Here is a 27,799-nt window from a genome sequence, read left to right as displayed (position 1 = left end):
TTTGTGGTATTGTAAATATTTTTTTTTTTTTTGGTGATAGCAATGGTTATGTATCTGTATTATGTTTGTCAAAATTTATAAAAATGTAACCTTAAACGGATGAATTTCATTGCATGTTAATTGTACCTGAATAAACAGATTTTACTTATATATACACATATTTGCATATTTACATACGTACACATATTCATGTTTCCATATGTATAGATTTGCATGCTTATATGTATGTATGTGTATGTATATGTATATATCCTCCAAAAATAGTATTAGCCCCTCCGTCCCCTTCCATCATAGAGTAGTACACCTACTGGCTTAGGATACACATAAGTGGGAAACTGAGAAATCTTAAGGATGCCCAGGCCAGCAGATCCAAAAGCCAAGATACGGGTGTAGGGAGAAATGGGGAGGCTAGGTATAAAGCTGGGAAGCCATAGGGAGACTGAGAGCCCACATGGAGAAATGGACCAAAAGGTCCACTGACTGAGGATTCCAGGCTATGAAGAATGGGGCACAGGGGTAGAGGAGACAGTCACTGTGATTAGAAAACTGGTCGAACTGAGCAAATAAATAAATATATTGAGGACATACTGAAGATAATTCTCTGTACTAGAGAATACATTTATAAAAATGCAAAGGAATAGAACAGATTTAAGACAGAGTTACGGTAAAAACTGATGGTTTTGTAAAATAAGATGCATGGTTTCATAATTTTAAAATGTATATATACACACATAAAATTTCAGACATATATACCTACACATGTAACACAAAGATACAGAAAATACAGATGCATATATCACACACACACACCATATATATTTTCTAGTTCTGTCTGCTAGAAGCCTAGAGGCAGTGCTACCCCAGTAGCAGTATTCATACCTAGCACCCAATCTTGGTTTCTAATTATCATCCTCCATTTAGAAGATTCAGGGCTCCTTGGAATCAGTTGGTTCCGGGGCATCAGCAAGAAAAGAGCGAAATAAAGCTGGAATATCTTCTCTTACTCAAGAAAGTAAGGAAATGTCTCATGAATGATGGGTACAGGTCAAAGGACAAAGAAGCCTGCATAAGGCATGTCCCACTGGCCAAACTGGGGACAGCTTGAGAAGCAGAATTATAGAAATGGATTACAGCCCATTGAATAAAATATATTGATAGAAATAATCAAACAAATGAGAAAATTCTTCCATATAATAGATACCTAATAAATACAGACCAACTGACAGAAATAGAAGATCATCATCTGATAACTACCACCGAAGTGAATGTTTCAGGAAGAAGGTGTCAGAAGTACTAAGGCCATTAGGTAGAGATCTATTGTGGAACAGGGTAGTTGTGTAATCTCACAATACCTCCCCATAAGATAAAAGCCAATTACAAAAGGGAAAGATGGTGAATTTAAGGTAGAGAAATGTGGCAGACATCAACTTAACCAGGTGATCAAGGTTAATGTTACTACTGATGATGAGACAGGTGAGTATCATTTGCCTCTAGATCTGATGTACTGAGAAAGGCACAGTCTAATTTCTGTGGTATTCCTGACAAAATTGAATGATTGCTACTATAAGGAAACAGACCAAATCTAGACATATCAAGGACATAAAAGAAAGATAAACATTGAGGAACTGCTTCAAGAAGAAGTCTACAGAGACATGCAAGTAAATGCAACATACACCCCTATCATCCTGTGCCAAAAAGGAAAAAGAGGCATTACTGAGCAGTTGGCAATAATGGGGTCAGTAATGAATGGTACCAATACTGACTTCCTGATTTGTACAGCTATACACCAGTTATGTAGGAAATTCTTCTGGGAGGATTACATACTAGAGTGTTCAGGGGTGAATAGATTTCATATCTTCAGTTTGTTCTCAAAAAAGTTTGAAAAGAAATAATGATAAAGGGTCTGTCATGGTTTAGATGTAGAAATGTCCTCCAAAAAGCTCTTTTGTTTAAAGTATGGTCCCCAATGCAGCAAGGTGCAGAGCTGGGGCTTTTAGACTATAATGACAGCTGTAACCTCATCAGTGGATTAATCCATTTGCTGGATTAATAATGTGAATGGACTGGTAGATGGTAACTGTAAGCAGATGGGACATGGCTGGAGGAAATAGGTCACTAGGAGAGGGCCTTGGAATTGATTAGATCTTGTCCCTTGCTTCTTCTTTCTTTCTCTGCTTCTCACCTTCCATGAGGTGCGCAGCTTTCCTCTGCCATGCCCTTCCACCAGGACGTTCTGTCTCACCTCAAGCCCAAAGCAATGGAGCCAGCTGTCCAAGGGACTGAATCACTGAAATGTGAGCCCAAAACAAACTTTTACTCTAAGTTGTTCTTGTCAGGTATTCTGGTCGCAAAACAAAAATCATACACATACACACGCGCGTACACACACACACACACACACACAGACACGCGACAATAAAGCAGATATGATAAAATATTAACAATTGGGGAACTGTTAGGAATAAAGGAATACAAGAGTTTGGGGATGGCTTTTTTAGGTGCTCTAGTAACTTTTTTCTAACTTTAAAATTATTTCAAAATAAATTATTGAGGAGAAAAAATAATAGCCATCCCCTGTGAGAAATTGTGAAGGCACAATGTCTTTGACTCCCCCCACCAAACCTCAGCATAAAGCTTAGAAAGGTTAAAATCTGGTCCAATGATCTACAGCCAGCTAGTACCAGAACCACCCCGCCTCAGGTCTATCAAACGCTAGAGCCTTCAATGTTCTATGATACCATGCTGCCTCGTTCAACCTGTAGGAAGTCATCGTGTAATGAAGTATGTGCCAACTTCTACATTAATCACTGAGAATGTAAAATCAGCCAGACTCTCCAAGCCCTCAAGCAATTAAATATAACAGGCAGTCTTACTTACAAAGCAGTAAAGTGTCACAGGTGCTATGACTCCCCTTCACTAGCACAGGGAATGTGAGTCCCTCACCCACCATAGATTCAGTAGGACCCACTAGAAGGTAGAAGATAACGTTTGTAAGACATAAAACAACAGACCAGTGGCCACAATATCCTTAGGTCATGTGAGTGAAAGAACCCATCTGACTGACCAACATACGCACACACACAAACTCACTTGCTCACTCCTCTCCAAGGTTTGAATGACTATGAAGAAAACACAGGGAAGGGGAAGAATCCCAAGGTGTTCTGTGTTTTGCTGAAAGGAGTCATTAAAAAAAAACAAAAAGTAGTAGATGTGGTAGGATTAGAACTGTTTGGCCCAATTACTGCCAGAAGTCCTACCTGGTTTTATAGTAATTTTTCTACTCAGAGCAAAAGAATAACTCTTGTGTATGAAAGAGAGCTAAAGTCTAACTTTCTACAAAAACACCAAGAAAATTTGAAAGCTAAATAACTCTCAAAGAAAGCAAACTGTGCCATCAATTATGTGCAAGTGAATGATTTTTCTTCTGGTTATAAATCAAGTGAGCCAGAGGGAATAGTGTACTTCTTATACCTCACTGAAGTGAAGGGAAAGAGGAAGGGACAATAAGAAACACTGGTTGGGCTATTTTGTGGCTCAGTGGTAGAATGCCTGCCTGGCATGTGTGAAATTTGATCCTTAGCACCACATAAAAATAAATAAATAAAGTAAAGGTATTGTGTCCATCTACAACAACAACAACAACAACAACAAAAAAACTGGTTGCCCTCAGAGAACTTACCATTTAGCAGGAGAGAATTCTTAAAAAGTGCTATGGAATCATGTAGAAAGGATACTACTATGCATTGAATTTGAGTAGTACCCCTCAAAAGTCCATAAGTTAAACTCTTGGTCTCCAGAGTGGTGCTATGAGGAGTTAGGAGGTGGGAGGTGGGGTCTCATATGAATCCATTAGGTCATTGGAGGTGTGCCTTCAAAGGGGACTGTGGAATCCCAGTCTCCTCTTCCTTCTCTGATTTTGGCTCAAGATATGAGTGCTTGCTCTAATATGTGTTCCCACCATGATATCCACACTTGCCAGAAGACCAAACCAACGGGGCCACCAGATCTTGGACTTGAACCTCCAGAACCATGAGTCAAAATAAATCTCTCTTTGCTTCATAGGTACCTGTGTCAGGTATTTTCATCACAGTGATGCAAGGCTAACTAATACAGATATCTTCCACACTGGAATGGGACCAGGGTTAAGGAAATGCCATTTAACTGAGATCTAAAGAACAAGAGAATGTTAACCTGAATTTGCCAATGTGTTGTGCTTTATTTTGTGGAGAATTTTCTGGGCAGACAGGTAAAAAGCAATACAAGAAAAAACATACAAAGAAGAGAAAAAATAGCAAGTGATTTCATTTTGCTGTGAAATAATTTCTAAGGAAGAAGCCTAGGAAGGTTTTTTAACAGCAGAATGATCACCACTGTAACTCCGTGGTAGTTGTCATTAGCTTCATTTCACTAATGAGAAAGTGGGACCAGGTAGACTGAACAAGACCTATCTAAAATGAACAAAATGGCCTATCCTCTGGCTCTAATCAGTTCTTTCTATTTTACGACAAATCATTCTTTCTATTTTCCCTGGATATCAGTTCTTGGTATTTCATACTTTCAAACATTCACCAAAGTTAATTTAGCTCCATTTGGGGGGTCAATCCCTCAATAAAATCTACTGTATTTTATGTTTTCACCAATGTAGATTTGCATACAAAACATTTTTTTTTCTTTATGTTCCAGAGGCCCCAAAAGATTTAGGCAGCAGGAAAAAGACGGCCCACATATAATTCACTGTGTACTCTGTAATGCACAACACATCAGCATCTATTTTATCTGGCAGCAGGAAGAGATATAAGTTAGGACCCCACAATTATCCCTGTAAAGAGGCACGCCAAAGGGAATGTAGGAATAACAGCTACAATAATGGGTAACACAAATAGCCATCTGTACTTAATAGCCAGTCATGCCAAGAGCTTTTAAACACCCACATCTCTAATGCTGCCCTCTCCCTCCATGCAGGTGGGCCAATTCCTCTCTGTTCTTTTCAGGCCCACGTACTTTCAGAGGAATAGAAAATCTGCTACCAGGCACAGGAGGCAAAGAAAACTACTGTACTTTTGAACACAAAAGACCACACAGGAAGGGTCCTAACTCCCCAACCCTATGTTCTACCCATTGAGCCACTATTTCCCTATTCCTTCTATTTTCTAAAAACTCACAGAAAGGTAGCTCCATTTACATCCCCTATGTCCCTCTATTTGATATCTTCCCTGCCACATTTGGTCTAGTTACCCTCCCTTCCCATCTCCTCCGTTAGTCAACTCCACTGCAACATGGTTAGAAGCAGTATTCCCACTATAGTGAGAGATCCTGAAGACAGGGACTGGCTGCCCCCCCCCCCCCGCGCCTTCCTCTACACCCTCAATAATCAGTCTGGTGCTGAGCATACAGGTACTAAATAAAGATGTGCTGTGAATACAAAGACTACTACTGAATGAAGGATATGGATGGACAGTAATCTGAGGTCTGAAGATACAAGATATCTGCATAGAAACCGTATTAGAGTCTCTACATTGGAACACTGTGGTAAAAGCAATATTTACATAAGAAAAAATAGCCTTTAGTAGATTCTAACAGTTTAGAACAAAAGCAGCAACAAGAGCATCATTAAAAAAAAACAACAATAATCATATTTACTAGTGTCAATCTGCAAGAGCAAACCAACAATGACAGGTATAGCCCAAAAAGCCTACAACCTTCCCACCTAGCTCTAGTTTCTAGCATAAACAGCTTGCCAGGGCTCCTCTTTCCCCTTACCCTCTTTTCCCCTGCCCCATGAGGCACCCAACAAAACAATGACTGCACAATATTCAAGTATCCTCAGAAAGACACATCTCCCCAATTCTAAAGTTATCCTGATGGCTGCTGGCAAAATATGAGATTTTTTTCCCAATTGTAGTAGGCTGCATCTGGGGGATGAACTTAGCTGGCAATCCCTCATTGCAAACATCTACTTCAGCAGCACTCCTGCCCAATGGCCTTCAGCTCCACAGCAGAACTTCTTTTGCTCTATCCCACCAATCATCCCCTCTCCCTACAACCAGGAACATCTATCTACTCTTGAATCTTCCTTACTAACTACACTTGTTAAAACTGTAAGAACCTGATAGAACAGGAAGACAAGGAAGAGAGTTAAAACGATTTGGGGATTGGCCAGGCACAGTGGCACACTCCTGTAATGTCAGTGGCTCAGGGAGGCTGAAGAAAGATCACAAGTTCAAGTTCAGCCTCAGCAACTTAGTAAGACCATGTCTCAAAAGTAAAGGGCTGGGGATATGACTCAGTGGTAAAATGCCACTGGGCTCAATCTCCCATACCAAAAAATAAATAAATAAATAAATCTTGGGATTGTTTCAATTTATACCTGTTGGTGTTACCTTTTCTTGGATTTTATTTTTCCTACTGAATAAAGGTACAATAATTACTTCGGAGATATGTTGTTTACTAGATTTACTTGGAATCATTGTAATAAGGTGTCAGAGCTAAAAGTAACCTCAGAAATAACCTCATAATATCCCCACATTTCACAGATGGAGGAAGGCCCAGAAAAGTTAAGAACTATCAAGGACAGTTATACAATGGAATTCCCTACACTGTCAAATCCTAAATGGCAAGAGCTAAGTCTAATTCATCGCCAGCATCCAGCACAGTGTTCAGCACTTGACAAATAGTTGGTAAACTAAACTAAGTGAACACAACTAATAGGAGGGAAACCTAGAACTCTGTCACTTGACATTTTACTGCAAGCGCAGTGTTGCATCACACCTAATTAGAATGCTACAGCCTGTAGATGCCAGCAGGGAATCCAAGCCCCCTCCAGCTTCCCCATCAACAACCAGGCACACTTTCTGGATCTCGGGCACCACCTACAAGATTTCCAACTCTAGCTACGAGATTATGATTTCTCAAAATCATAACTTCTAAACTAATTTCCTAAATCAGAGTCCCTCCTCTTCTACTCAGGTACTCTTAATTCTCTTCAATTAACTAATCATCTTAATAATTATCCTCTTTGGATCTCTACTTAACCTCAACATGTGCAATGACCTACAAAAGCCTGTCTCCCTTTCCTTGTTTGTGTTCCTCCTAAGTCAATGGTACTAAACCTTGAGAACATACTGGAGTCATCTAAGGAATTTTTTTAAAATACTGATTCCTAGGCCCCAACCCCAATATTCCTAATCTAATTGGTCTGGGTATGACATGGCCCAAGCAATGAAATTTTTAAAAGCTCCCCCAGGAGATTCTGAGGTACAGCTAGCTAAGGTTGAGAACCTCTGCCCGACCCCCTCAGAAATTCACAGCCTGGTCCACTAAATACTATGAAAAATAACAACTGCCATTTGTTCTGGGCTTGCAAAAGAGAAAAGAACAGTCTCCTCCTCAACTGTGCAATCATAACACAGAACAGTCTTCCTCATATTTCACTAGGCAGCAAATCCCTATTACCTTAATAAAAAAAAAAAAAAAAAAGAAATACTGTACATCCTGGACAACAAAAAAAGACCAATTCTAACTTCTCCTTCAAATTATAAAAGCAGCAAGTCCACTATATTTTTAGTGACCTCAACTGTTGAGCTTCTACCCAAATATGTTTAGCAATTGGAAATGCTAAACAGGGGCACAAGCCATGTGCGCGCGCACACACACACACACACACACACACCCCTCACACTACAGAGCAAGGAAATCAATTATGCTGAAGACTGGCAAGATGCCCCAAAGACACAGCAGGAATTTGATATGAACAGCAGGATAAGGAAGGAGAATGAATAATTCAGACTCCCTGATTCACTTAACAAAGTCCCTGTCAAACACAAGCAGAGACCCATGGTCTGTAGGCTGAGCTCCTTCAGCTCAAAAGCAAGCAAGCAAGCGAACTGGGGTTGTGGCTTGGCAGTAGAGTGCTTGCCTGCATGTATGAGGCCCGGGTTCAATCCTCAGCACCACATATAAATAAATAATATAAAAAGTATTGTGTCTACCTACAACCAATTAAATATATATATATATATATATATATATATATATATATATATATATATATAAAAAGCAAGCAAGCTCACTGTCTGAACTGAGAGCCAACTGTACCCATTGAACAAGAACTGAAAACCTTGCACCTAGAATAAGTAGTTATTTTCTGACAGCCGAAATTAGTCAATTCATTAATAAAAGACCAACCGTACCCACTGAACAAGAATTGAAAAACTTGCACCTAGAATAAGTAGTTACTACTTCCTAACTAGCCAAAATCATCCAATTCATTAATAAAAGACCAACTGTGAAAGCTAATGATGTATGTATACTGTCATTAGCAGAGGAAAACAATATGCACACTTTATTTATGCCTACACTCTCTTTAAGAAGGCTTCGACTGGACTAAGAAGTCCAAAGGAAACAAGATACTGGGCAATGCAAAGAGAGAAACACCAGGCAACAGCTGAAAGCCCAGAACATCTTCCAGCCCTGCCACCCCAACCCAAGCTTAAAGTTACCAACAGTCACCATCTTCACCTAGCAAGGACGGCTGTGGACTTTCGGACCGTACATCAATTGCTTAACCCAAGCTCCACATGATTTCTAATTACAGGAATCTTCTGAAAATATATCCAGATCTCTCTGAGCATTCATTCATTAGTCACCACAAACCCATAGTTTACTGGAAAACAGTTTTGCATAAAGATTTAAAAATGACAATAACAACAACAATTGCTACTGCTACATAAATGACCTAGGGAAAAAGAAAGGTAAAGAATCCAACCTTTATTCATGCATCTCCATGATAGGTCTGGCATTTTATCTTCCATTTGCTTGTTAATAGCAAGAGTAAAATGGTTACAATCATTCAATTGAAGTCTCAAAGCTATGATAATCAGTGATAAAAATAATTCTTCCAGACTTGCATTTGTAGAAATGTTACTTATAAACAATGCAGGAAGAATGTATTAACATCTAAAAGCCACAGAACCCAACTCCTGTTGCTACAAAAACCAAGGGAAAATTACAAATTGGGAACACTCCTCAAATCCTTCTAAGGCTCCAAAGATACAAAGTTCTTTTGCCATAACCAGATCTTACATACTATACTAGTTAGGAAGTAGAAAACACTTTACCAAGCAATTACTACCACCAAAAAATGTACTCAGTGTGAGCTCGGACTTTTGAAAAAATTTTTTAAATTAACCTGATTCCCCTCAAAATTACCAAAAACAACAAACAATGAAAAATTCAAATGGCTGACTGAGAGATGTTTCAGCTCTAAAAGCAAAGAAGTAGTAGCACTAAAATGAAAAGTAATTAAATAACAACCTGCTCCTTGTGAAGAAAATAACCACATCTCTCTATTTATAACAGGCCAGCCACTAGGGAATCAATTTGTCAGTCCATCATATAGAAGGCCTGTAAGTGAATAGTGACTCAAGCCCCTGAACCTGCTAGAAGACAGCCACTATGCCAGACAGAAACTGGCTGCTCAAATTTTGTATCACAGATCATGAACTGAGAATTCACAGAGCAAGCTCCAAAGGGTCTCAGATAGAAAAGGGCCCTTAATTTCCAAATGCTTAATGACTAGGGCATCTAGAAATAAAATTATATAATTTTACCTTTTCTTTCTTTTGTCCAGGAACAATAAGGTCACTGTCAATCAATTTTAACAGGCTGAAAATAGATGACAACCTTCCCAGAACAAAAATAAAATTTAATCAAGAGGCAAAGGCTGGAGGATTCTAAGTCAGAGGCATGCCTTGGCAATTTAGTGAGACCCTGTCTCAAATGAAAAAGGGCTAGCGGGTATAGTTCTGTGGCAGAGTGCCCCTGGGTTCAGTCCTCAGTACTGAAGAAAAAAAATAAAAAACAATAACAAAAGAATAAAATGAATTTATAATTTAGTGACACTGGGCCAACTATATATATATATAAATATGGGGAAATAAAGAAGGCTAGGTATGTGGCTCAGTGGTTAAGCAACCCTGGGTTCAATCCCAGTACCAAAACAGAATCAAAAACAAAATGAGGAGAAATACAATCTAACTACTCCTTGAGACATACGAGGTAGAACTACTAACTACTGATCAGTGGGGAAATTACAAAATAAATGACTTTGTTTGAAATTATATTATCTCTAGCAAAAGAATTAAATACCACATGATGATCATTCACCCTAAAATCTAGAACATGAATACCATACAGATATGGTTCTTTAAGTTTCTAAATACTATAATCTATGAACCCATCTAATAGACTTTGGGTTTACTACATTTCAGGCATTGTTACTAGTACTAGGAATTTAAAAAAAAAAAATCATGCCAGGTGCAGTGGCCCACACGTGTAATCTCAGAGGCTAGGGAGGTTAAGGCAAGAGAATCATGAGTTCAAAGCCAGACTCGGCAATTGTGAGGTGCTAAGCAATTCAGTGAGACGCTGTCTCTAAATACAAAATAGGGCTGGGGATGTGGTTCAGTGGTAGAGTGCCAGTATTTATCCCCCCAAAACTTAAAAATCAAACATACTCTCTACCCTCAATGAATTTGCAATTGGTAGATCAAAGTACAGGCTCTTATATAATACAGTCTGCTAATTTGAATCTTGAGTGTTCCCCAAAGGACCATGTGTCAAAGGCTTGGTCCCAAGACTGTGGTGCTACTGAGAGGTAGTGGAACCTTTAAGAGGTGGGCCTAGTGGCAGGAAGTCAGATCACTGGGGGTGTGCCCTTATTTTCTCTGCTTCTTAGCCACCACGAGGTAAACAGGACAACTTGACCACACACTCCTACCATACTCTGTTATTTTGCCACAGGCCAGAAGCAATAGGTCCAAGCAATCATGGACTGAAACCATGAGCCAAAGTAAATTTTTCCTCCTTTCCTCCTTTTGATTCTCTCAGGTATTTTTTTCACAGTAATGTGAAGCTAATACTAACATAATTACTAGATAGGGAAAAGTACAAATTCATAACCCTTTCTTAGATAGTCGGAGAAAGGATCAAGAAACCTGACCCACAAATGGAAATCTCAAAGATGAGAAATAGTGCCACAAAAGGTGAAAGAACTATTTAAGAGGAAACTTAAAGAAGAACTGCACAGTGTGTGTGTGTGTGTGTGTGTGTGTGTGTGTGTGTATCTCAAGATGAGGCAGAAACCAGATCATCAATGTCAATGAATGACCCCAAGGGCCAGTGATAAAGATCACCATTGTTTTTCAAAGGATCACTCTAAAGAAATGATCACTCTAAGAAAGATCACTGCAATACAATGGTATGGGATGGGAATGACAAAACTAAAAGCAAAAAAGTTCATTTAGGAGGCTATAAGCAGTTCAGCAACTGGGTCAACGGTGGTCCCAGTCACTGAGTTATATAATAAGGATTTGTTTTGCCAGAAGAGCACATGAGGCGTCATTAGTTGTAGACTGTGTTTGCAGTGATTATGAAGTAATCAAGTACAGATACACAATAAACATGTGAACACAGACACCTGAAGTACAGGAAATAGGTCTAGGCAAGAGATGGCAATGTGGAAGTTATTATAGAGATGATAAAGCCTTAGCAATAGACAAACTTGCCCAAGGAGCACATATATAATAACTCAAAACAAAAGGCCTCCAGAAGAATCCTTTTCTAAAGAAATGACTATAAAAATGCATTGGCAAAAAACAGGGAAATTTTTCAGAAGGATGGTGCCAAAGAAACCAGGGGAGGAGATTGCAAGGACAAAGAAGTAAGGGATCTTCACTGGGTCAGCCACATGGGGTAAGTGGCGACCCTGGGGAAAACAGTTTCAGAGTTGTAGTTTAGGGGTGTACTAATTAATCTGAATTGTCAACTTGATTGAATTAAGAGAAGGCGGTGATTAAGAAGCTTAAGAGTGAGTTAATGAAGGTCTATCTAGGAATGATTGGCATGTGGATAGCCAACTGAAAGGAGACCCTCTCTAAGCATAGGCAGCACCATCCTACAGGATGGTGGCTTGAATGGATTAAAAGTTGCAGCAGATGCAAGCTCAATTCTTCTTCAATAGGTTCTTGATTGCTGCTGTGATCATCTGAGGAGATCAGACTCTGGCTTCTTCACTCTTCCAAATCGGACTCTGCCAGCGATTCTCCAGAAGACTTCCATCTCAAACTAGGGTAGCACCATTGATCCCTCTGGTTCTGAGGCTTCAGCCTCTTGGACTATGCAGTTACTGGTTCTTCCAGCTCTCCAGCCTGGAGACGGCCATGTCTGGTCACATAAGCCATTCTAATAAATCCCCCTTTTCTTTATATATGTTTATTTTTTAGTTGTAGTTGGACACAATATCTTTATTTATTTTTATGTGGTGCTGAGGATTGAACCCAGGGCCTCCCAAGTGCTAGGTGAGCACTCTACCACTGAGCCATAATCCCAGCCCAATAAATCCCCTTTTTATAATTATATTTATAATTATATTTTTATAGTCACAGGATTGAGGCTGCTGAAAACCAAACACAAACCCTGATCCTGCAATTGGCTGAATTAAGATGGAAGTTTAACTCAGCCTAGGAAGTGTCTGTGATTAAAGTGAGGGTGCTGCTTGGAAAAGAATGGGATCCTGCAAACTGAGATGTCAGTGTATGGGAGGAGCCTGAAACGGCTGGGGTCATTGAACTCCCATATTCTGATGAGTTTATTTTGCTCAGAAGTTGTTAAGTCCCCACCCTTAGCCAGGACTGAGGCATCCCTACCCCTACCTTCAGTGGCATTGGATTCTCCACCCTCCCTGGAGGGAATTAATCTTGCTTTACTTATAGAAAGAGTAAGTAAAAAACCTTCCAAGAGGGGCTGGGGTTGTGGCTCAGCGGTAGAGCACTCGCCTGGCACGTGTGAGGCCCCCTCAGCACCACATATCAATCAATAAATAAAGGTTAAAAAAAAAAAAAAAAACTTCCAAGATTCAGTTGCTCAGCACGAAGATCTTGATACTCCCCAAGACCCACTCTCACCACCCACTTTTGTCCCCAGGCCTATAACTAGATTCACATCTAAGCAGGCCCTTAGAGGTGAGGTACAGAGTGTGACCCATGAGGAGTTAAGCTACACTCTGAAGGAACTTCTTGGGTTTTCTAATTCATACAAGCAGAGATCTGAGGAACATTTGTGGGAATGGATTTTAAGGATATGGGATAATGGTTGAAGAAACATAAATTCAGATCAGACTGAATTTATTGATATTGGCCCACTAAGCAGAGATTCCAGATTTAATGTAAAAGCTCTCAGTGATATTAAAAAAAAAAAAAAAAAAGGTACTAATAGTTGGTTTGGCTGGTTAGCTGAAGTATGGGTCCAAAGATGGCCTACTATAAAGAGCTGGAAATGTCTGATATCCCGTGGTTTACTGTTGATGAGGGAATTTAGAGGCTCATGGATATGTTATGTAGGACCTTTTCCTCCATACTTGGTGGGGGCGAGGGGGTCCAGAAGATGTGCGCTTCACCAAAACTATAAGAAACAGATTTATGAGGGGAGCACCAGCATCCTTGAAGAGTGCTGTAACTGTTCTTCTTTGTATGCCAGACCTTACTGTGGGAGCTATAGTCAATCAACTGGAAGACTTAAATGCAATGGGAATGATTGGATCTTGGGAAGGAAGAGGCCAAGTGGCAACCTCAATAGCCAAAAACAGGGTGGTCATAGTTACCACAACGGAGAGCAAAGGGAAGAAAGAAACAATGTTCTGACTCATGGAGATCTCTGGCGTTGGCTAATTAATCATGTGTTTCTAGAAGCCAAATAGATGGGAAATCCACCAGACTCTTACTTGACTTATATAGAAAAATTCTAGGGCAAATGTACAAAAGTCTGCCCCAGATCATAACAGCAGAGAATCATGGATCCTCAATCACTTTCCAGATTTGAGATAATTTACAGATCTAGAACCCCTTAAATGAAAGGGAGGCCAGGTCCCCTTGAGGAAGGATCCTGGTACCCTACTAAAAATCTTTACTGTTAGTCCTTCTCCAAAGGGACCCAAAGGGTTAACTGTGCATTGGGAAAAAGGCAATGATCAGACCTTGGGGAGTACTAGATATAGGCTCTGAACTGACATTGATTCCAGGACCAAAAATGTCACTGTGGTCTTCCAGTAAAAACAGGGGCTTATGGAGGTCAAGTGATCAATGGAGTTTTGGCTAAGGTCCAACTCACAGTGGGTCCAATGGGTCCCCAAACTCATCCTGTGTTTAATTCTCCAATCCCAGAATGTATAATCAGGATAGATATTTGGTAAAACTCCCACACTGGTTCTCTAACCTGTGGAGTGAGGGCTATTATGGTGGGAAAGGCTAATTGTTAGCCTCTCAAGTTGCTGGAGTTGCCTATATCTGGGAAAATAGCGTTTCAAAAGCAATACTGCATCCCTGGAGGGATTGCATAGATTACTGCCACCATCAAGGACCTGAAGGATGCAGGGGTGGTGATTCCCACAATATCCCCATTTAACTCTATTTGGCCTGTGCAGAAGACGATGGGCCTTGGAGAATGACGGTTGGTTATCATAATCTTAATCAGGTGGTGACCTCAACTACAGCTGCTGTACTAGACGTGGTTTCTTTGCTTGAGCAGATTAATACATCTCCTGGTATCTGGTATGCAGCTACTGATTTGGCAAATACTTTTTCTCCATCCCAGAAACCATTTTCTTTCAGCTGGCAAGGCCAGCAATATACCTTCACTGTCTTTCCTCAGGGGTATGTCAACTCTTCAGCACTGTGTCACAGCTTAGTTCACAAAGACCTGGATTGTCTTTCTTTTCTACAAGATATTACACTGGTCCATTATAACAATGATATTATAGTGATTGGACCAACTGAGCAGGAGGTAGCAAGCACTTTGAATTTGCTAGTGAAGCATTGCAAATCAGAGAATGGGAAATAAATCCCACTAAAATTTAAGGGCCTTCAACTTCAGTAAAATTTTTAGGAATCCACTGGTGTGGAGATGGCAAGATATTCCTTATAAAGTGAAGAATAAGTTGTTGCCTCTGGCCCCTCCTACAAATAAGAAAGAAGCACAACACCTGGTGGGCCTACTTGGATTTTGGAAGCAGCACATTCTCACTTGGGTGTGTTATTTTGGCCCATCTACCCAGTGACTTAGAAAAGCTTCTTGTTTTAAGTGGGGTCCAGAACAGGGAAGGCTCTTCAACAGGTCCAGGCTGCTGTGCAGGCTGCTCTGCCACTTGGACCATACGATCCAGCAGACCCAATGGTCCTTGAAGTGTCAGTGGCAGATAAGGATGCTGTCTAGAACCTTTGGCAGGCCACCACAGGTAAATCACAGAGGAGGCCATTGGGATTTTGTAGCAAGGCCCTGCCATCATCTGCAGACAACTACTCTCCCTTTGAGAAAGAGCTCTTGGCCTGCTACTGGGGCTTAGTGGAAACTAAACGCTTGACCATGGGCCACCAGATTACTATGCAACCTGAGCTGCCCTTTATAAACTGGATGTTATCTGACCCACCAAGCCATAAAGTTGGACATGCACGGCAGCACTCTATCACCAAGTGGAAGTGGTACATTCGTGATCGAACATGGGTGAAACCTGAAGGCATAAGTAGGTTGCATGAAGAAGTGGCCCAATTGCCCATAGTTCCTACCCCTGCTGCAGTACCTTCTATCCCTCAGCATGAGCTTCATGGGGTATAGCTTATAATCAATTAACAGAGGAAGAGAAGACTAGGGCCTGGTTCACAGACAGTGCTGTCCTATACACAGGTAACATCTGGAAGTAGATGGCTGCAGCACTGCTACCTCTTTCCAGAACAACCCTAAAGACTGTGGTGAAGGGGAATCTTCACAATGGGCAGAACTTGGGGCAGTGCATCTGGTTGTGCATTTTTCCTGGAAGGAAAAATGGCCAGATATGTGACTGTATTGTGACTCATGAGCTGTAACCAATGGTTGGGCTAGCTGGTCAGGGAACTAGAAAGAACAAAATTTGGAGAATTGGTGACAAGGACATTTGGGGAAGAGGTATATCTGAATGGGAAAAGGATGTGAAAATATTTGTGTCTCATGTAAATGCCCACCAAAAAGTGACCTCAGAAAAGGAGGATTTTAATAATCAGGCAGTTAGGATGACCCCATCTTTGGATAGCAGTCCGCCTCTTTCCCCAGCCACGCCTGTCACTGCCCAGTGGGCTCATGAACAAAATGGTCCTGGTAGCAAGGATGGCAGTTGCCTCAGCAGCATGGACTTCCACTTACCAAGGCTGATTTGGCTACAGCCACTGTTGAGTGTCCAATCTGCCAGCAGCAAAGCCCCCGATGTGGCAGCCTGGTGGTGGACCACTTCTATCAGGGAAGGGGCAGCAGTTTGTCCTTAATGGAATAGACACTTATTCTGGGTATGGATTTCGGTCCCCTGCCTGTCGTGCTTCAGCCAAAACCACCATCGGTGGACTTACAGAATGCCTTATCCATCGTTATGGTATTCCGCACAGCATTGCTTTGGACCAAGGAACTCACTTCACAGCCAAAGAAGTGAGGCAATGGGTCATGTTCATAGCATTCACGGATCTTACCATGTCCCCCACTATCCTGAAGAAGCAGGTTTGATAGAATGATGGAATGGACTCTTGAAGATGCAGTTAGGAGGCAAGACATTGCAGGGCTGGGGCAAGATTCTTCAGAAGTCTGTCTACACTCTTAATCAGCGTCCACTATATGGTACTGTCTCTCCTATTGCTAAAATTAATGGGTCCAGGAATCAAGATGTGGAGACAGGAATGGTACCACTCACCATTACCCCTAGTAACCCATTAGGAAAGTTTTTGCTTCCTGTCCCTGCAACATTATGCTCTATAGGCCAAGAAGTCTACAAGGAGGAATGCTTCTGCCTGGAGATACAACAATGATTTCATTAAACTGGAAGTTAAGAACCACCCCTGGCCATTTGGGCTCCTTGTGCCTCTGAGTTAACAGGCTAAGAAGGGAGTTATGGTGTTGGCGGTGGTGACAGATCCAGAATACCAAAGAGGACACTGAATTGTTACTCCACAATGGAGGTAAGGAAGCATACTTTTAGAGTGCAGGAGCTCCCTTAAGGCATATTAATTTAATTTTTTAATCATAGATGGACACAAAATATTGTGTCCATCTATGATTAAAAAAAAAGAATCACATTTGAATATCAAGTTGACAAGGGGTGGACTTACAATGGTTAATTTGAATTGTCAACGTGTTGGATTAAGAGAAGCCCATGATTAAGAGGCTTATGAGAATGCCATTGAGGGTGTGTCTAGGAATAAATAGCCAACTGAAAGGAGACCCTCTCTAAGCATGGGCAGAACCATCCAACAGGATGATGATGGCTTGGATGGATTAAAAGTTGGAAGGACAAGGAAGCAGCAGAAGATTCCTGAATGGGTTCTTGATTGCTGCTGTGATCATCTGAGGAGATCAGACTCTGGTTTCTTCACTCTTCCAAAGAGGACTCTGCCAGAGATTCTCCAGAAGACTTCCGTCACAGACTAGGGCAGCACCATTGATCCCTCTGGTTGTGAGGCTTCAGCCTCTTGAACTGTGCAGCTACTGGTTCTTCTAGCTCTCCAGCCTACAGATGGCCATGGTAGACTATCCAGCTTCTGGTCATGTAAGTCAACCTAATAAATACCCTTTTAATAATTATACTTCCTGTTGATTCTGCTCCTATAGAGAACCCTGACTAATACAAGGCGGAGTATTGTAATGAGTTCAAAGGGTATGGACAATCAATTGGTAAGCTGATCTGCAGAAGGGAGAAAATTTAAAAGGAGCTAAAGGTGAAGGTTAGAAGATTAAATGTGGGGCTGGAGTTGTGGCTCAGTGGTAGAGGGCTTGCCTAGCATGTGTGAGGCACTTGGTTTGATTCTCAGCACTGCATATAAATAAATGAATAAAACAAAGGTCCTGGGGCTGGAGATGTGGCTCAGCGGTAGCGCGCTCGCCTGGCATGCGTGCGGCCCGGGTTCGATCCTCAGCACCACATACCAACAAAGATGTTGTGTCCGCCAAGAACTAAAAAATAAATATTAAAAAAAAAAAAAAAATTCTGTCTCTCTCTCTCTCTCTCTCCCCCCCCCACTCTCTAAAAAAAAAAAAAAAAAACAAAGGTCCATCAACAACTAAAAAATATGCATAAAAATGTTTTACTAAAAATAAAGACTAAATGTGTTAAATGTGCTAGATTTTATCTATTTTGTTTAAAATTGATGAGAAATGGTATAGAAGGGCAGATTTTAAACCTAGGAAAGAGACAGGTGGTCCACTCCTGTAATCTCAGTTACTTAAGAGGCCAAGGCAGGAAGAACAAAAAAAAGTTCAAGGACAGTCTGAACAATTTAGTGAGATCCTGTCTCAAATAAAATAAAAATGGCTGGGATGTAGCTTGGTGGTAGAGTGCCCCTGGGTTCAATCCACAAGCCTACCAAAAAAAAAAAATCTAGGATAGAGATCAAATAGGATTCACTGTAGAAAGGAAAGATGCCACAAAAGGTAGGAAAGAAAACACATTTGGTCACACAAAAAGAGTTCCAATCAGAAGGTTTCTATTCTATCAATAAATTAAGAGACAAGATTTCTTGCTGTAAGGGAAAATCAATGTAGGACAATGAGGAACACCTGAAAGAGCCACTGTGGCAAAATCCAACAGGTCACTTGAAAAACAGAAAGACTGACAGAGTCCAGGAAAGGCTGGAAACCATGAAGGCAGGCAGCTATATTGATCTGAACCTGAGTTTTCCAAGGAAGGTAAAACAAAATGAAAATAAAGAGGAGACTGACCAAAGAGCTGCTGAAGTGAAGAATCATGAATTCTAAACAAGATAGAAAGGGAAACAAAGACTTGGTTGGGGTATAGCAAGTGAGTCTCTAAAAGTAAAGGCAATACTTAAAAGTAAAAAGAAAGCCCACATTTCAAGAGCTAGAAGTGTTTATTTTTTAAATAAGGGAGAAGAACAAGATAGACAATAAATGACAGCACAGAGTAAGAAGAATTCATTAGCCAAATACCTGGGCTTGAGCAGCAGGGAATTTCAATTTCACCCCAGGGTCAAGGATTAGACATGAGCTGAAGAGGGAAAGGAGAGGGCAACAGGATCTGATCTCCCTAACACAAGAAACCAAAAACACCCACTTAGAGGGGGATATGATGTCCTCAGAGAGAAGCCTAACTTAGTGAAGAGAAAGGGATAGAAATGCCATGCAGTAAAGAGACTGAGGAAGAAGGAAGTCTACTTACTATACAGCAGAAAATATGGAAAGTTTATGAGGGAAGGAGAAACTGGAAGATCAGGTCAGTGGAGAAAAAAATACAAACTAAATCAAGCCCAAGAACACAGGAATCACAGACAGGTGGCCATGGGTGCTTACCTTCTGGATGCTGACCCAGGAAGGCAGAGCTGAATGATCTGTTTGGCTCCTACAAGGTTTTTTTTTTTTTTTTTTTTTTTTTTTTTTTAATTAAAAGTTAGTTCTAAGGATTCCTTAACAGAAATCCAGAGGGGGCAGGACGACGTGAATGAGTTTTTGGTAGGCATCAACATTGGCCAGGCTGAAGTGAGCTTCTAGACTAGGCACAGACGGACCACAACAGGGTCACATGACTACCACACATGACACATGAAAGCCATGTGACTACCACACATCAGAAACAAGGGCAGCCTATGGCCACCAGAAAGAGGTTTCACCCTGAGGAAGAAACGAGGGCTTAGAACATCTATTTTGCCAGAGTAGACACAAAACTCTGAGTGGAGTCAGTTATATTCGGGATCAATCCAGTTGACGAGAAGAGACATGAGGTTCAGGCTGCTGGCACCTCCAGCAGTAATGAATGACCAACCAATAAATAATGACAAACAAATAAGAGCCTCAAGATTCTGATGCCTCAGTCAAAAATAAACATAATTAATTTTTCACAAAGGTAATATATGTAACTGTTCCTGTGCTTAATGCTTTATTCGTAATATCTCATTAGTTCTCACAATTCCATGAGATAGAAACCACTACCAACATTTTACAGATGAAGGAATGGAACCTCAAAGAAACTCAGAACTTCCCATGGTTACGATCTACTAAACAGCAAAGCTGGGAGGACTCTAAACCTCAAATTCTTAACCACTCAGCTCTGCCTGAGCACACCAGGGATGTGCCAATGCACTTAAAGTACATATCCTCTTATATACAACTCAAAATGTAATTTTTATAAGGGAGAACACAAGAAAATTAAGCCTGATTAGAGAGGTGAGAACTAAATCACCAAAAAAAATGGGAAAGCGATAATTCAAAACTACATCTAAGTATCAAAGCAAGGAAAGATAATGAGGATTTAGAAGACACCCAGATTCACCAGATCTTTAATTCTCCATCCAAGGTACCAAACTTTCTAACAACCCATTCATCTAAGCTTTCAGACTACTTTTTTTTTTTTTTAAAGAGAGAGTGAGAGAGGAGAGAGAGAAAGAGAATTTTTTTTTTTAATATTTATTTTTTAGTTCTTGGCGGACACAACATCTTTGTTGGTATGTGGTGCTGAGGATCGAACCCGGGCCGCACGCATGCCAGGCGAGCGCGCTACCGCTGAGCCATATCTCCAGCCCCAGACTACTTTTCAAACTAAAGTGATAATGTTAAATTTCTTAGGAAGTATCTGATTAAACATACTAAGGCGCTAGGGAAAAATTAGGTCAAATGGTTTGAACTGAATACTTGGTGTCCTGAATCTTGAGTCCCACCCTAACCTAGCCACTTTCCACATTACAGAGTTTTCCTGTTCTGAATCTCCATTTTCACCCATCACAGACAGAAATTCACCTTCAGTGATTACGTCTCCTAGGCTATTTTTCCTGTAGGTCTGCCCTCTTGCCTCAAAGTAAACTTCAGAAAGTTTTTGTTTTGAGACCAAAACAAAAGATCTGTAAGGAAGCAGGGCACAGATGATCCCACCTTTAGACATATCTATGTCTCTGTCTTATGGACCTCTATATCCCTCACAATACCTTACCTCCATTTCTTCTTCCAGAATAGAAAACAGTATACTTTGCTTTTCTTTTAAATATTTCATAACTAGAATGAGATACAGAATAGTTCTTAAGTGCTTTGAATCTAAAGAGAAAAATGATGCCCAAATACATAATATACTACTGGTTCTAACACATTTACCATGTTCAAACAGCTTTATTTCACTAACAACCAACTTAAACACACATGTAACACAGAGTTTAAATATGCACATGCCAGAGATGTTCAAACAGCTTTATTTCACTAACAACCAACTTAAACACACATGTAACACAGAGTTTAAATATGCACATGCCAGAGTTTAAAGCCCAAGCAAAGTTCAAGTCATCTTTGTCCCCAAAAAAGGATGACTTTGATTAAAGATCAAAGTGTGAATCCTCAGAATAAACAGAATTATTCCAAGTAATACTGCTGAGCTGGCAGCTGAGGATAAAATGGACTTCAGCAACTATACCCTGATCATCTTCAGAGACAGCGAAATACAGGCATGCTAACAGAGGAGACAAAAGTAGGTGAGTATAGTGGCTATTTAATGTATGTCTACAAATTTGTAAATAACTACTCCATTCAAAAGGTGGAGCCTAATTTTCCATCTTTAGAGACTAGACTTGCTTCCAATAGACAACATAGAGCAGAAATTCTAAGCAGATCTTCCAGCCCCAGTCAAGCCCAGATTTCTGCTGCCCAGCCAGCATCCTGACTAAACCCTCACGAGAGATCCTGAACTGGAACCACACAGCTATGATGTTCCCAAGTTCCTGAACCCACACAGAAAATATCGTTGTTTTAAACCAGAAAGTCTAGGGGCAATCTGTTAAGCAGCCGTAGAGCACTAATATAGAGGGTTATGCTGCAGGACATTACCAGAGGGGAGCATACCAGAATTGTAGGGACTTCCTCCTCTACTTAAAGACAACCATCTAAAAGAAATATAGTGAGAGTCAGAACTATGGCACAGTTAACGTAATTCAAACTAGTAGGCATATTAAAAATGTTTTTTAAAAAGATGAGATTAATTTACTAATATATTTTGTTGAATCCAATATATCTAAAATATTGACATTTCAACATGCCAACAACATAGTCAGTATTTTTTAAATCTCAATGAAATATTTTACATTCTTTATCAAAACCTAGTATATATTTTATGCTTAGAGCATACCTCAAAGCAGACTACCATACTTCATGCCTTCCAATAGTCACACCTGGCTAGTGGCAAACGACTCTCACAGAACAGGTCTAGTATTTGGTCTGCAGCCTGTCACCCTTTCAGAAGCATGGGTGGAGAGCCCAGGCAGGTTAAAGTAAAGAATTTTTTGAATACCTTAAGGAACTTTTTTTTTCCTTTTAACAGTTCTCAAGTTTGTTCAGTTCCCAAGCTGGGAAGGGCTGGCTTCACAGAAGAAAGGAGTGGGGAAGTGTTTACTGTCAGGAAGAGGAGGGATTACTTCGAAAAACTAAAAGATATGAACTCTTCCTATAAAACCTCAAAGCCCAAAGCAGAACACAGGGAACATCATACACATTTTTATTAACTGGTGTTTCCCTCAGCCTTCACTCACCCATCCTCTGCACATTCCAATGTCTATTCAAAAAGGAAAGCTGTAGTTTGCTTTGGAGTGGAAGATTTTGAAGGAAATTAATTGCGGGGAGCAGAGTAAAAGAACATTTGGTTTTTTCCAGAAACGCTTTCTCTAGTTAATACATCTCTCCCTTCCCTGGTAATGTTACATTCTAGGATCACTGCTTAATTTACTTTTTTTTTTTTGGCGGGTCAGGGGATAGAACCCAGGGCCTCCACATGCTAGGCAAGCACCTACCACTGAGCCAAATCCCACCTCCTAGGATCACTGCTCTAAGGGTGAGAGGTCAAATCTAAAGCCCATCAAAGGACAGTGATCCCAACAAGAAAATCCACTCCAGTGCGGCCACACTACTCAATTCCTCCTCCTGCTCCTACTGGAGCTAGATTCAGACCACTTGAGAAAAAAGCCCAGCTGTGTGAGTCACTGCAGCCATCCCAAGGGGCTGGGCAAAATCCAGAGGACAGTTGGAAACAGCTGTTATGAGATCAACTGCAACGGGAAGAGAAGGAAGAAAAAGAGAATGAATTCATAGTTTATTACACATGATCCCATTCTGGCCTAAGAAAAGCTGGTTTTGATTTTCTTTCCCAAACAAAAAGTTTCCTGGTTCTTTCTTTCCTAAGATTTTTCTCCGAACGAAGGAAGCAATAATTGATTCACCATTAAAGACTTCCTAAAACTATAATCACTTCCTAAAACTATATGCCACTCCCACCAAGTGTCTCCCACAACACAGAGTAAACCAGAATCCATTGGATGAGAAAAATATTACTAAAAAGTAGCTGTAAAGACAAGACACCTTTGACTTGAATACAATTCTTAAATGAAAAAGTCACCAGATAAATGGATAGAACTGAGTGGAGACTATCATGGTAAGTGAAATAAGCCAGTCCCAAAAAAATCAAAGGTCTAATGTTCTCTCTGATACGCAGATGCTAAGGGGGGAGAGGGGGGATGTTGGATTACACAAAGGGGAATGAAAGGGAAGGGAAGGGAATAGGTAAAACAGAATGAATCAGACATAGCTTTCCTATATTCATATGTGAATACACAACCAATGTTAACTCCACATCATGTACAACCTACAAGAATGGGATCCTAAATAGAATAAGTTACACTCCATGTATGTATAATATGTCAAAATACACTCTACTGTCATGTATAATTTAAAAGAACAAATGAAAAATTTTAAAAAACAAGAAAAAGTCACCAGGAAATATAAGATTGCTAAAATCTAGCAGAGAAACAGCCCCAGGGAAAGAAAGACTGCTGATTAAGGAAGAAGTGGCAGAGGAATATCACTGTGAACAACTAAAGTCCACCAGCCTCTTGACTTCTAATCCACTCTCCTACTGTCCAGAAAGATGTAGCTCTTCACACAGCAATCCCTGAAGTCCTTAAAGAAAGGCGGCTGAGCACAAGTCCAGACACTGCACTAAAATGAAGAGCAGTACAATCGAGAATAGTACCATTCCTAAACAAGAGCTCAGCATGTAATAGGTAAGGGATTTCCTGACATCTGGTACAAACTCATACTGATTTTATGGGCTTTGGTAATGTGAGACCTAGAGAACTAAGGAGCATTTCTTCTACCCAGTCTTACTACATCCAATACACCCGTACACCCATCCTTCAAACTCATGAGCTTACAACTCAAATGATTTTGTGTAACACCCACTCCTGGGTGGTCAGTCTTAAATTTTTAAGTCATCAGACATTCACACAACAGAAGCAATCCACACCATTCAAATTCACCAGCCAAACCCTCTGTGAGAACAGAAGAACTGCAGCCTTCAGAAGAGGCCTAGAGAGACTGCTCAATGCCAATAAAGGGCCAGGGCATGGTGGCACACACCTATAATCCCAGTGACTTGGGAGGCTGAAGCAGGAGGATCACAAGTTAAAGGCCAAACCGAGTCACAAAAACAGGGATGGGGGGAGGAGGCAGCCGGGGATATATAGCTCACCTGAGTTTCATCTCCAGTATGAAGGAGTAAGGATATAGTTTGGAGGTGCCTAGCATACGTGAGACTCTAGGTTCCATCCTCACCACCACAATCAATCAATGCACTCCCCCAGCTGCCCACCAATACCTCTAAATAGTCCTTTCTCCTGAGTGTTAGCTTTTCACTACAGACTTTTATTTATTTCTTCCACAAATACTATTTACTATTACATCACTTCTTAAAACTTCCTGTAACTAATTTCCAAAAATGGCCCCTGGAGATCCTGTAAGTAGCAGACAGACTAAGATGGAACAGAGTATGTAGAGGAAAGTGTCTACTTTGAGGACCAGAGAGATTTCTCTGCGCTGCCCAGGTTTAAGAGCCAAATAATTGGTGACTGCTTCACTAAAAAGAATCTAAAAGTAAAAAAAAAAAAAAAAAAAAAAAAAAAAAAAACCTTTTTCAATTACCTTTTGGTAACATTCTGCATCTCCCTTCTCTTCTCCTTTGTATTTCTCCTTTCCAAGCATACAGCAAATCTAGAATTCTGTACTAACTTCTGGTACAATTTTATTAGTTTTATCTTTTTCAAACAAAATAACAAAGTATGACCACATATCATATTTTACATCATCAACATAAACTGCTAGTTAATTCTGGCTGGGTTGCTGTATTATCCAACAACTAAATCAAAAGCCCTTATAGTACACCCCCTGGATCTTACACCTCTTGTCCACACTACCTAAGCAGAGTGGAACCTCAAAAAGTACCTCTTCATCAGGTTAAAATGAGTGCAGGAATGAGGAGAGAGATCAGTTCTACAATGCACAAAATGGGGATGCACTAAAGGTGAGCCGCACTCCAACAATGGAGAAAGTTTTTTTTTAATATTTTTTAGTTGTTAATAAATTTTTCATTTATTTGTATGTGGTGCTGAGAATTGAACCTAGTGCATCAAACATGCTAGGCAAGCACGCTACCTCTGAGCCACAACCCCAGCCCCAAGAGAAAGTTTTTGACCAAATCTTATGAGCAGATGGCATCTGGGAGTCTCCACATCTCCTGTGACAATAACAGCCAAGCAGCTGAAGCCTCTTGCACTTTCATCCCCTTCTTCAGTATGTATTTCTGATAACCACAGAAACTTCCTTTCCAATTAGACAACAGCTATTGCCAAGGCAACCAGAAATAATTTCAATACGTCTAGTCATCTGTTTTCAAGGGCAAAGTAAGGAAGCCATCAGATAGAACATCCTAGACCAGCTCTACGGTATCTATGAGGTTGAAAGGGTGAAAGGGTGAAAAGATAAAGGTATTACGTCCATTTACAACAAAAAAAATATATTTTTTAATTTAAAAAAATTTAAATTCCAAATTCCTATAGTCAAATTGATTTGTTACTGTATGAAAAGGTCTTATCAAAAAAATTTTAGGGGCTCGGGTTGTGGCTAAGTGGTAGAGCACTTGCCTACTACAAGTGAGGCATTAGGTTCAATTTTCAGCACCATGTTAAAAAAATAAATAGGGCTGGGGTTGTGACTCAGTGATACAGCACTTTCCTTGCACAGATGGGGCCTGGGTTCGATCCTCAGCACCACGTAAAAATAAATAAAAATAAAGATACTGTGTCCATCTACAACTAAAAAAAATTCTTAAATAAAGATATTGTGTCCATCTACAACTAAAAATATTAAAAAAAAAAAAAATTTTAGGGGCTGGGGTTGTGGCTCAGCGGTAGAGCACTCACCTAGCACATGCGATGCCCTGGGTTCAATCCTCAGCACCACATAAAAATAAATAAACATATTGTGTCCAACTAAAAAATAAATATTTTTAAAAAAATTTAAATGACTGCTGGGCATGGTGGCACATGCCTATAATCCCAGCAGCTTGGGAGGTTCAGGCAGGAGAATAGCAATTTCAAAGCCAGCCTCAGCAATTTATCGAGGCCCTAAGCAACTTAATGTGACCCTGTCTCAAAATAAAAAAAAAGAGCTAGGGATGTGGCTCGGTGATTAAGTGCCCCTAGATTCAATCCCTGTTACCAAAAATAACCATCATCATCATAATAAATCACTGACAAAAATAATTGCTAATTACATTTCAGAGGGAGCTGTCATATGAGGTTTTGGTTAACCATATGCTTAGGTAGATACTACCGTCCACTCAGCAACAGAAGCTGTTAATTATCCTACCTCACAGTTTCACAGAGGACAGAAATCCAAAAAGAAACAAGACTTCTTGAAGGCATAATTTACGGGGAGAACTTGTATTTTAGATATGAAATACAAAACATATAGGAATGTATTATTGGGCTGGGGATGTGGCTCAATCGGTAGCGCGTTCGCCTGGCATGCGTGCGGCCCAGGTTCGATCCTCAGCACCACATACCAACAAAGATGTTGTGTCCGCCGAGAACTAAAAAATAAATATTAAAAATTCTCTCTCACTCTCTCTTTAAAAAAAAAAAAAAGAAAAAGGAATGTATTAATTTTACACATTAAATATCTAAAAGGAAGAAATGCAAAAATTCTAGTTCTTGTGATAATGCTAAAAATACCTTGTATTTAAATACAAAATTTTAGAGGTGGAAGGAACTGCCAGGCGCTAAGTCAATATAATAGAATCCCAACACTCTATATTCAAGTTCAGAGCACTTAGCTTTAAATACTACATGTCAGGGATGTGAGAAAGAGGGGCCTTGCTAAGTTGCTGAGGCTTGTTTTGAACTTGTGACCCTCCTGCCTCAGCCTCCCTAGTACCTGGGTAAGAATTGTTTTAAAAATTAAGGAAATTAGCCCTTGTCATTTGTGTTTCAAAGTTGCCCATTTAGCTTGTCATTTGTCTTTCGAATTTGCTTGTCTCTCTGTGTGTATCTGTGAATGTCTCAGACATTTGTGTATGTCTTAGACATGAAATACAAAACATATATTCAATATAACAGAATCCCATCTGAAGGTTTAACTTCTGCAATTTAGAATTAGTGTTCATTCACAACCTTTCTATTCTACTTAACTCTATTTTAAGAAAGGAATCAGAGGGCTGGGATTGTGGCTCAGCGGTAGAGCACTCACCTAGCACGGGCAGGACCCAGGTTCAATCCTCAGCACCACATAAAAATAAAGGCATTGTGTTGTGTCCATCTATGCCAAAAAATAAATTTAAAAAAAAAAAAAAAAGAAAGGAATCAGAGAAAATGTCTGAAGAAGGATCGTGGAAGTAATAAAGGCTGTATACATGTATGTACAAAAA

The 27,799-nt window shown here is 40.2% G+C and overlaps 1 protein-coding gene across 24 annotated transcripts in view; it reads right to left on the bottom strand.

The window, feature by feature from the left end:
* Rbfox2 (RNA binding fox-1 homolog 2) overlaps positions 1-27,799 on the bottom strand; it is a 279,806-nt gene that overhangs the window by 225,663 nt on the left and 26,344 nt on the right. The window lies entirely within an intron of this gene.

This window comes from Urocitellus parryii, chromosome 5, assembly GCF_045843805.1.
Source record: "Urocitellus parryii isolate mUroPar1 chromosome 5, mUroPar1.hap1, whole genome shotgun sequence".
NCBI lineage: Eukaryota > Metazoa > Chordata > Mammalia > Rodentia > Sciuridae > Urocitellus > Urocitellus parryii.
This window is presented reverse-complemented; position numbering and strand designations above follow the sequence as displayed.